Below are 11136 nucleotides of genomic sequence, written 5' to 3'. Positions count from 1 at the left end.
TACAGTTTGGAGTCCTTAATGTCAATTTGGAGCTTCAAAATGATGTTTTTAATTCGTATGGTCTCATCATTGGTGTATTAGTGTCTTATAGCTGCTGTCACAAATTGCCACAACTTAGTGGCTTAAAACAACACAGATTTATTACATGGCAGTTCTATTGGTCTCATGCTAAATCATGAGTCTGGGGAGGGCGGTGTTTCTACTGGAAGCTCTAGGGCAGCTTTAGGAAAGAATTTATTTCCTTGCTCTTTTTAGTTAGAAGCCTTCCTTTATGGAGGTGTGGAGGTCGTCTGTCTTCCTTGGCTTGTCGCCACATTCCTTCATCTTCAAAACCAGCAAGGTTGGGGTGAGTCTTTCTCATGCCATCTCTCTGGCTCTTCCCTTCTCCCTCCCTCTTCCACTTACAAGGACTCTTGTGATTACATTAGCCCTGGCCAGATAATCCAGAAAAATCTTCCATATCAATGTCAGCTAATTAGCAACCTTGATTCCAATTGCCACCTGAATTTCTCATTGCCATGTAACAGATCACATTCATAGGTTCCAGGCATTAGGGCATAAACATATTTAAGATGCCATTATTCTTCCACTATAATATGCTTCTCTTTACCAGTTTTTAATATACAGTAAACCATGTCCAGTCATGCAGAATTTTTATATTAAGGTAAACTTTGCTTATAAGCTAATCTTAATCATAAAAATACTAGTGACAAGGTAGACAATAAGTAGAGAATCAAAGAGGTTTGGAGACTGTTTCATAGTTACTTCTAAAGGTAAAAAAAAATATTCTATGGCCCAGCAATTCTACTCTTAGGCATTTCCCCAAGATAAATGTAAAGATATGTTCACAAAAAGGCTTGTATGTGAAAGTTCATAGCAGCTTTATTTATAAAAGCCAAAAGCTGGTAACAGCCCAAGTGTTCATGAACAGTAATATAGGTAAACAAATCATGATATATTCAGGCAAGGAATAAATTACTGATGTAACAACAATATGGATGAATCATACACAATAGCACTTTATTGAGTGAAAGAAACCATATAGATAACTACAAAGGAATACATACTATATGATTCTTTACTTGAAATCCTAGAATAGGCATAATAATTCATGATAGAAGTCAGAATGTTTTGGGAAAGTAACTGGAAAGGGACAAAATGGAATTTTTGAGAGTGTTTGGGTGGTGGTTACTGTGTCATTCAAATTGTCTATCAAAGTTCCCTGGTAACTACCTAGATGGCGTCTGAGTAACTTCAAACTTCACTTGTCTTGTACATAGTTTTAGTTCCTTTGCTATTAAATTTACTCTCAGACATTCTCACTCTTGTTAAAATTACTTGTAGGGAATCCGTAAAAAGCTCCATTTATTTGGATCCAAACAAAGTAGCCAAACACATATATTGCCGCAATTTAAACATTTTCCCATAAGCATAACTATTTTCAGAGAACAAACGTCCTTGCCTTTCTCTCATGGGCTGTTGCTTTATGTATTTCTCTTCCAAATTGATAATCCAAAATGACTGTACTCAGTGCCACAGGAGAGGAGTACATTACTGCAGGCTCATTACCTTTAAAAAAGTGTGTATCTATTTCTCATTAATTAGAATGAAATAAGATCAAATAATAGACCAATTCATGATAATTTCTGTTCTTGTAATTGACATCATCAAACAAATGAATTCAAGAACAATGAATATTTCCAATTAGAATTTCTTCAACCTTATTTACATTCAATTTTCCCTTATAAAAATTTAAATTCAATCAATTTTTATTTACTGAGAGTATATCTGTAAGAAGCTCACACTAATTAGATCTGAAGTACAAAATTCAATTATATAAGGTAGGTCAGGTTGAACTCATTTGTCAAACTTCAAATTATAAGTAACTTTTAGATAGTTTCTTGCTATATACTTATACCTTCCAGGTCAAAATCCTTTGTATAAGTAACTTTAAAAAACCAAATGCTTTGGGGCATCTGGGTGGCTCAGTAGGTTAAACCTCCAACTTTGGCTCAGGTCATGATCTCTCAGTTTGTGAGTTTAAGCCCCACGTCGGGCCCCACGTCGGGCTCTGTGCTGACAGCTCAGAGCCTGGAGCCTGCTTCAGAACCTGTGTCTTCCTGTCTCTCGGCCCCTCCAATGCTCACACTCTGTCTCTCTCTGTCTCTCAATAATAAATAAACATTAAGAAAAATCCTTTGAACTTCACATTTGCTTATCCTTATCAATCTATGGAACACCATTCCACTTATTTTGTCCAAAACTAAGGGTGACATGCCAAATTTACTGTTTGAAATGTAGCTGGCACACAATCCTACATTAGTTTCAAGCGTAAAACATAGTGATTCGACAACTCTATACATTATTCTATGCTCATCACAGGTATAGCCATCTGTCACCATACAACATTTTACAATACCAATGATTATATTCCCTTTGCTATTCCTTTCATCCTGGTGATATCCTGGTTACATGTCAGTTTTAATTATCTTTCCACTAATTGCAAAAATAGTACCTTTCCGAAAAAATTTCCAAATAAATCCTAAGTTTTGAAACTTATTTTTCTCTTTCGTTCCATTTTTCTGAACATTTAATAACATCTGGGACCACATATTTAGTTCTCAACTTTGAAGTTAATTTAGAATAAACTACGGATCTCAATTTGCCAATGAATCAGTAAAGAAATAGTTACCTTTTTATTTTTTCAACTCAAATTCATCCTTATAAACATGTGCAAAATTAAACCAATTAAAGAGTGAGCATATGTGCATACTGACAAAATATGCCAATATTTAGTATTCAATGTGTTACGGGTCCCTAACAAAACTCAACAAAAGGTAGTCTTAAAATGTATCACACTATTTCTACACATAAAACATACTTTCTACAGAGCACTTCCCGGGCTGCGGACACCACTCTGTGGGAGGAAGGAGCCCAGAGATCAGCCCACTGCTTCACCTGTGTCAGATCCCTCTGGTCTGACTGAACCCAGTTTGGCCTGCTCAGCCTCAGCAGTGGCGGGCCGCAGCGCCTACTGGAAATTACATGACACAGAATATTTGGGGTGAGTGACATCTTCTTGAAAGACCTTCGAGAATTACGGAAGGAAAAAAAAATAATGCATTTAAGAAAGTGGTAAAGTTTGGAAAGGGGAGGGAAAAAAAAATCCCTGATATTCAACTTGGCTGAATGCTTAGATGTCGGTGGACATGAATAGCCAGGGGTCTGACAGCAATAAAAAGGACTATGACCCAAATCGTGAGGAGGAGGAAGAAGATGAGGACCCTGGGGGCACAGAGGTCTACTATGTGGGAGTAGCCAGTGATGTGGAGCAGCACGGGGCCAACGCCTTTGATCCTGAAGAGCACCAGTTTACCTGTTTGACCTATAAGGAGTCTGAGGGTGCCCTCAATGAGCACATGATACCTAGCCTCTGTCCTAAAAACCACTGATGCTTACTGCCACCAGTACATCCTCCCTATGGCACTGGTATCTCATTCAGTTGCTAAACTTATATTAGTTAATTTCCACTGGCACGTTGCAGAGATATTGGACACATACGAGTCTAATTCTGCTCAACCTCTCATTGAAGCTCAAGTTCAGCCCTGTTCCTTGAAACATGTCCCCACAGCCCACACCCTCATCAATGTGCAGTGTGTATGCAGTTTGCATAGAAGGAAAACCTGCTCTCTCCTGCCTGTCAGCACTTTTGCCATAGCTTCTAGGAGCAGCCCCGTTTATACTTGTCGAGGATGGTGCGGGTGTGGGAGTCTCTTGAATGGCTCAGGATCCGCCACTCCAAACACCGGAGGACTTTGTGTGCTTCCACTGTTGCCCAATGAAGAATTAAGAGACAAATACAGGCATTACCACTTGAGGGACTATGTGGAGAGTCATCACCAGCTCCAGCTTTGCCCTGGTCCAGACTGCCTCCATGGCTATTTGGGGACAGGAGCCCAGAGCTTGCAGAGTAAAGTGCAATAAGTGCAACCAAGTCTTATGCTTCAAGTGTCGGACGTACCGCGTCCCCACAGACTGCGCTACAATCCGGAAATGGCTCACGAAGCGTGCTGAACGGCCAACTACATTAGGGCTCACAAAGACTGTCCCAAGTGCGACACCTGCATTGAGAATGAAGGCTGCAATCACATGCAATGCTCCAAGTGTAAACATGACTTGTGCAGAATATGTCTAGGAGACTGTTAAGACCCATGGCACGAGTACTATGAGTGCAGTTGGTACAAGGAGAACCCTGACATTGTCAAGCCCAGGCAGCAAGCCCAGGCCAGGGAGGCCCTCAAGAAATACTTGTTCTACTTTGACAGATAGGAAAACCACAAGAGCTTGCAGCTGGGGGTGCAGACATACCAGCAAATTCCTGAGAAGATTCAGGATAGGGTCATGAATAATCTGGGGACCTGGAATGATCGGCAGTACCTACAGAATGCTGCCAAGTTCTTGGTCAAGAGCCAGTACACCCTGCAGGACACTCACTCTTTGCGTGTTACACGGAGTCTGGACCCAGGAAGAAGCTCTTTGAATACCAGCAGGCTCAGCTGGAGGCTGAGATGGAAAACTTGATGTGGAAAGTGGAGTGTGCAGACAGAAACGACAGAGGGGACGCAGAGAACTGGACAGATGCACGTAGCAGTGGAAGAGAAACTGGCTGAAGGATTCCCATGACAGCTAGGTTGGGACATGGATGTGAAGGCATGAGGGAGATGTGGTTGTGAGATCTCCCAGCTGCCATCCCGTATGCTGTAGGCTTTGCCTTTCAGGACCCAGGCAACAGCTGAGGCCCACACTCCTGAGAGACACTGGCCACACACGACTCGGTTGATTTCTGTTTTCTTCTCATCTTTTTGCATTTTGTTTCTACTAGGGTAAAGGAAATGTTGAACTGGCCTCTTTTCAGGACTTTTAATCCCCCCTGGGTGGTTGCTGGTAGGGAAAGTTTTTTTCTGAATGACTATTAATAGTTTTACAACCTATATAGTTTTCAAAGTTTCTATAATTATACAAAAAAATAAGCAAACCACAGAATTATATAGAATCCTTTAAAAAATAAATTGGCATTTGTGTGTTTAAAAAAAATACTCTGTACAGAGTTCAATGATATTTGTTTAATTGAGCTCAATTCACATTGCTATTCACACAATACACGTTTTAGATGATACTGAATTTAAAAACATTTAAAAGCCATCTTCAGATTGAGGGATTACTTATTTGCCAGAGGAAGGATATTAAGTCCCTCAGAGAAATATAAACTCACAAGTCTGTTTTCTGTGCTGCCCAATACGATGTTTTCTGCAATTTCTTCTAGATCTGTACAAATCTTAGTCAGTAGACTTAGACTCAAATATTATTAGGAAGGATTCACCCTCTGTTTGGGGAAAACCAGTTTAAATTTGTATATAACAGAAAAGCTTCCCTAGACGATTCAATTGTTAGCACAATTTTCTTCAGGAACCAAAGAATTTAAAAAGAATTACCTTGTGGACACTGTATGCTTTGTTAATTAAATTTCGTATAAGTCATACTTAACTCCTTTCTATCATTGTGAATGACATTTACTCAATTTTATGGTATTCCTAAATAAATCCAATCTGACTTAATTCTTATTTGTCTCTCCCAAAATCCTTTACTTAGCTTATCACTACAGGGAATCAAAATTAGACCTATGTATAATGACTTTGTATTTATACCCATTGCATACTCACTGGCCACACTACCTTGTCTGACTGTTAGCATGTGAAAACACTCTCCCTACTTGAATCCAGACCTTTATCAGCTATGCTCACTAGGGTTCCCTGATTTAAAAGAAAAGCATCAGGATTACCCTGGGATCCACCGTGATAAAGCCTCCAATTCCCCATGAATCTAATGTAGCTTCTTCCACTGTTAATGAGAAGGTCCTTCGGACAGCTTCAGTTGAAGTGAATGTTTATGCCCAGAAATTCCTTTATCATTAAATATAACAACTGCACTGACCACACATTTCTTTGTGTTCAGTGTTGCCAAATTAGAGTTTATTCTATTGCATACACTATACTTCTCTAACCCCCTCCATATTTAGCCTAAACCTAGGAGCAGTCATTTTATACCTAACTAGATGCTAACGGATTAAAGTAAAAAGATGCCAAGAAATAGAATAATCTCATCTGTCTGAGAGAGAGAGAGAGAGAGAGAGAGAGAGAGAGAGAGAGAGAGAGAGAGACACTGACTTCAGGCTAATTCAAAATTGTTTATCAGAAATAATCATAAGACCATTGAAAGCATGATAACCTTGAGTGTTCAGCAATTGTGTGTTTTGCCCAGCAATCACTTATTGAGTATGTCCTGTGAGTATCACTGCAGTAGGCATTGTGAGAGATACAGAATATATTAACTGAGTCATAAAGTAAGTCCATAAGTGACTGGTGAATTTGGTCTCTAAAAGAGTAGCATATTTGCCTCATGGTTGACTGTGGCATTGAAGATAAAACTGGAGGCCCAGGGTCATGCTGTTTGTCCTTGAGTCACTCACTGTCACTCACTTTCTGGTTGGGGGAGTCACTGATTGGTAAATAACTACAGATCCCTTCATGGGATGAGGGCAATGATTAGAAGGGATCATCTTCTGGAAGCTTTGATAGCAGTTATAATTCTGCAAGTATGCCAGCATTAACTTTTCTCCACTGTCTGACACTCCATGTAGGATATCCAAGAGTTATACAGCATATCCTTAATATTCCTTTTTTTCTTTGTACCCTTTGTATGAAACTTCCTTATTCTGATGGTTTCCCGTTTTGGTTTTAAAATGGTGAATTTGTTCATTTGTCTAAGAGGTTAGTATCCTTTGCTGCTGGGTCTTCCCTCTGCATCCACAATAGCAAATTTTATCTGCTTCATGGACATTCACATTTGCTTAATCTCAAGGTGACGTCCATTTTTTGTTTTAACTGGGACATGTGGCCCAAATTATTGTGCATTTTTTTTCATGTGGATCAATTTTCTTTTTAATTTCTCCCACTCTCAGGAGTAAAGGGTAGACCTGCTTGGGGTTCTGTATATTGGGCTAGTCTCAACTGAGATCACATAGCCTGGATGAGATCATACAAAATGTGAAATTCCAGGAAAATTAGCTTCAGCTAAAACCCTATAGGGCCCATTTGCAGGCCAACAACTTTCATGTCAAATTCAAACCCAAACATTAGAGACTACAGGGTCACATCATAATCTCAGGGTTAGCAGTGGAGAGAATGCTTAATGATGTCCTGTCTTTCAACTCCTAGTGATTTAATCACACTGTCTTTTATCTTTTATGATGATGAGTTATTGTGAAGCTCTGCCCCCTTTAGGTAAGGCCAATGTTTGAAGCAGCAATATTTTCCAAATTCCATTGTCCAGGGTTTGAATTCTCTTTCCACTTTCATAGCTCTCCATTTGTACACAGGTACTCTAAAAGTCATTGAAGACCATGAATTCTACTTTTACATTGTCCCTTGCCTACAGTATGTTCTCTAATTCTCCCAGGTAATTTCCCAGTTTTCCTCTAGGTAGACAGCTTGTCCCTAAGAATTTGAAGGCAATTTTTATTGAAGATTATTTTTAGGAGGCAAGCATAATTTCAGCAATGGAAAAATACAGGAGATATAGAAAGACCAATCTTCCCATCATCTATGGTTCTGTTCTAGACACTACCTCTGTGGTTTGAAATACATAATTGAGGGAATCATCTTTAGTTTGTTACTTTGGGTATCCACCAAAGATTAAATTTTAGAAATGCTAAACCTTCCATCAGTTAGGCTCAAAAAATATGTATTGGTGCTATTATTTGTTTCACACTGTCTTAGGTTTGTAACTGAATTGTATAAGTCAGTATAAGACATTATTCTATTTTCTAAGCTTGTTAACAGGTTTTTGTAAAAAAAAACTTAAAAATCAAATCAGAGAAAGATAAACAGACTGTATAAATACATACTAGAATGTATGGTGTAAACAAGTGCTACATGCTTTAGGAGACAGGAAATTAATGTTTTGTGGAGAAATCATGGTGGATGACCTGGACAAGTTCTGAGTCATAACTGATCTTAAAGGGGAAGTCCAATAACAAAAAGAGTAATAAAGCACATTGGCATTCTAGATACATTATCAAAAGTGTTGACATGGTGTTCTCTTTATTCTAAATCTCTAAACAAGTATTATTTCAGATAAATCTTTAAAACAGTCTGAAAGCAATGATGTCCTTCTGTCACCTGATGATGAATGAGATGCTTATTGGTATCCTTTTCCTTTCTAAAATGGAACTACACATAAACATACGTATAGATAACCCATACATAAATGGACCTAAAACAGATAATAAACAATTCTTTAGATCATGAAGTAGCTAAAGTAGAAATGATAGGAGAAAGTCTAGAATAGTCTATAGACTATTTACCCTTATCCCCACTCACTGTTTTATCGTTCAATAAAGGCATGTTTGGAGCAGTTATGGTCAGCTAAGAAGGTGTGCAAGAGTAATTATCCTTAGGTTCTTACCTCATTTTCTGAATGTATGCAATTTGTCTTAAAAACATCAAATAAAGTCCTTAAACAATTATAGAAAAACTGAGGATGGTTCTGAAATGTGTGAATAGACCCCATTATGAGGGAATTGCCATTCCAACACTGACTGGCATGGGATAAAGGAAGATCTATCTATGGAAGTTGAAGAAAGAGTCAAAACAAAACAAAGGCAGGAACTACTCTTGGCTAAACAATCATTATTTTAAGAGAAATCATTAGAGTTCAACTTCAAAACCAAAATGTATGTATAACCTTGTAGTATAATTTAATAATTTAAATACAGTTCTATTAGGTAATTAGAATATAATTCAGAGTATTAGTCATTCTTTTTTAAAGGTGAAATGATCACCACAATCAAGCTAATTAACATATCCCTCACATCACATAGTTACTATATGCTTTTAAATTCTTTTTTTTTTTAATTTTGGTTTGTGATGAGAACACTTAAGATCTATCCTCTTAGCAAATTTCAAGTATATAATGGAGTACTGCTAATGTACTCACCATGCTATATGTTATATTCCCAGAACTTACTCATCTTGCATAACTGAACATTTGTGTCCTTTGACCATATCTCCCTATTTACTTTTCACCCTAGCCCCTGACAACCACCATTCTGCTCTTTGCTTTAATGTGCTTGACTATTTTCTTTTATATTCCACATAAGTGGTATCATGCAGTATTTGTCTTTCTGTGTCTGGCTTAGTTCACTTAGCATAATGCTGTCCAGATTCATCCATTTGTCACAAATGGAAGGATTTCCTTCTTTTTTTATGCCTCAATAGTATTCTGTTGTGTATTATAATGCTACATTTTCTTTATCCATTTATTTGTCAATTGACATTAAGGTTGTTTCCGTATCTTGCCTATTGTGAACAGCATTGCAGTGAAATGGGGGTGCCCATATGTCTTTGGGATACTAATTTCATTAACTCCACATATTATACCCAGAAATAGGTATTGTTGAATCCTATGGTAGTTCTTTTGTTTATTTGTCTATCTGTGTACACACACACGCACACACACACACACACACACATAAAAGTTTGCAGTTTTATTTGAATTCTAGTTAGTTAATATACAGTATAATATTAATTACAGGTGTAGATTTAGTGATTCATTATTTACATATAACAACCAGTGCTTATCACGAGTGCCCTGCTTAATACCCATCACCTATTTAACCCATCTCCCCACCCTCCAATCCTCTATCAACCATGTGTTCAGGGACACCTGGGTGGCTCAGTCAGTTGGGCATCCAAATTTGGCTTAGGTCATGATCTCACGGTTGGTGGGTTTGAGCCCCACACCGGGCTCTGTGCTGACAGCTCAGAGCCTGGAGCCTGCTTCAGATTCTGTGTCTCCCTCTTCTCTGCCCCTCCCTGACTTCTGCTCTATTTCTCTCTGTCTCAAAAATAAATAAATATTTTTAAAAAATTTAAGAAATGTTTGTTTGTTCTTTATAGTTTTATGATTTGCCTCTCCATCTGCCCCCCCCCCCCCCCATGTTCATCTGTTTTGTTTCTTTTTTAAATTTATTTATTTTTGAGTTACTTCACCTACAGTGCAGTATTGGTTTCAGGAGTAGCATTTAGTGATTCATCACTTACATATAACACCCAGTGCTCATCCCAACCAGTGCTCTCCTTAATGCCCATCACCCATTTAGCCCATCCCCCCACTCTCCTCTCCTCTAGCAACCCTCAGTTTGTTCTCTGTATTTAACAATCTCTTATATTTACCTCCCTCTCTGTTTTTATCTTATTTTTGCTTCCCTTCCCCTATGCTCATCTGTTGTGTTTCTTAAATTCCACATATGAGTGAAATCATATGATATTTGTCTTTTCTGAGTTATTTTGCTTAGCATAAGAGTCTCAAGCTCCATCCACATCATTGCAAATTGAAAGATTTCATTCTCTTTTATGGCACACTTTATCCATTCATCAGTTCATGGACATTTGGGCTCTTTCCATGATTTTACTATTATTGATAATGCTGCTCCAGGGTGTATATATGCCTTCAAATTAGCATTTTTGTATCCTTTGGGTAAATACCTAGTAGTGAAATTGCTGCGTTGTAGGGTAGTTCTATTTTTAACTTTTTTTTTTTTTTAAATTTTTTTTTCTTTCAACGTTTTTATTTATTTTTGGGACAGAGAGAGACAGAGCATGAACGGGGGAGGGGCAGAGAGAGAGGGAGACACAGAATCGGAAACAGGCTCCAGGCTCCGAGCCATCAGCCCAGAGCCTGACGCGGGGCTTGAACTCCCGGACCGCGAGATCGTGACCTGGCTGAAGTCGGACGCTTAACCGACTGAGCCACCCAGGCGCCCCTATTTTTAACTTTTTGAAGAATATCCATACTATTTTCCACAGTGGCTACACCAGTTTGCATTCCTAGTAACAGTGTAAGAGGATGCCCCTTTCTCTGCATCCTTGCCAACACCTGTTGGTTTCTTGTGTTATAATTTTAGCCATTCTGACAGGTGTGAGGTGATATCTCATTGTCGTTTTGCTCTGTATTTCCCTGATTCCCTGATGATGAGTGATGTTGAGCATCTTTTCAGGTGTCTGTTAGCCATCTATA

At 38.5% G+C, this 11136-nt stretch overlaps 1 pseudogene; it reads left to right on the top strand.

Moving 5' to 3' along the window:
• The first annotated feature begins 3116 nt into the window (after positions 1-3116).
• Positions 3117-4670, top strand: LOC101088846 (annotated as a pseudogene).
• Positions 4671-11136: the final 6466 nt, after the last annotated feature.

This window comes from Felis catus, chromosome B3, assembly GCF_018350175.1.
Source record: "Felis catus isolate Fca126 chromosome B3, F.catus_Fca126_mat1.0, whole genome shotgun sequence".
In the NCBI taxonomy this organism is placed as follows: Eukaryota; Metazoa; Chordata; class Mammalia; order Carnivora; family Felidae; genus Felis; species Felis catus.
Note: the sequence above shows the minus strand (reverse complement) of the source record. Positions and strands in the feature narration are given on the sequence as shown.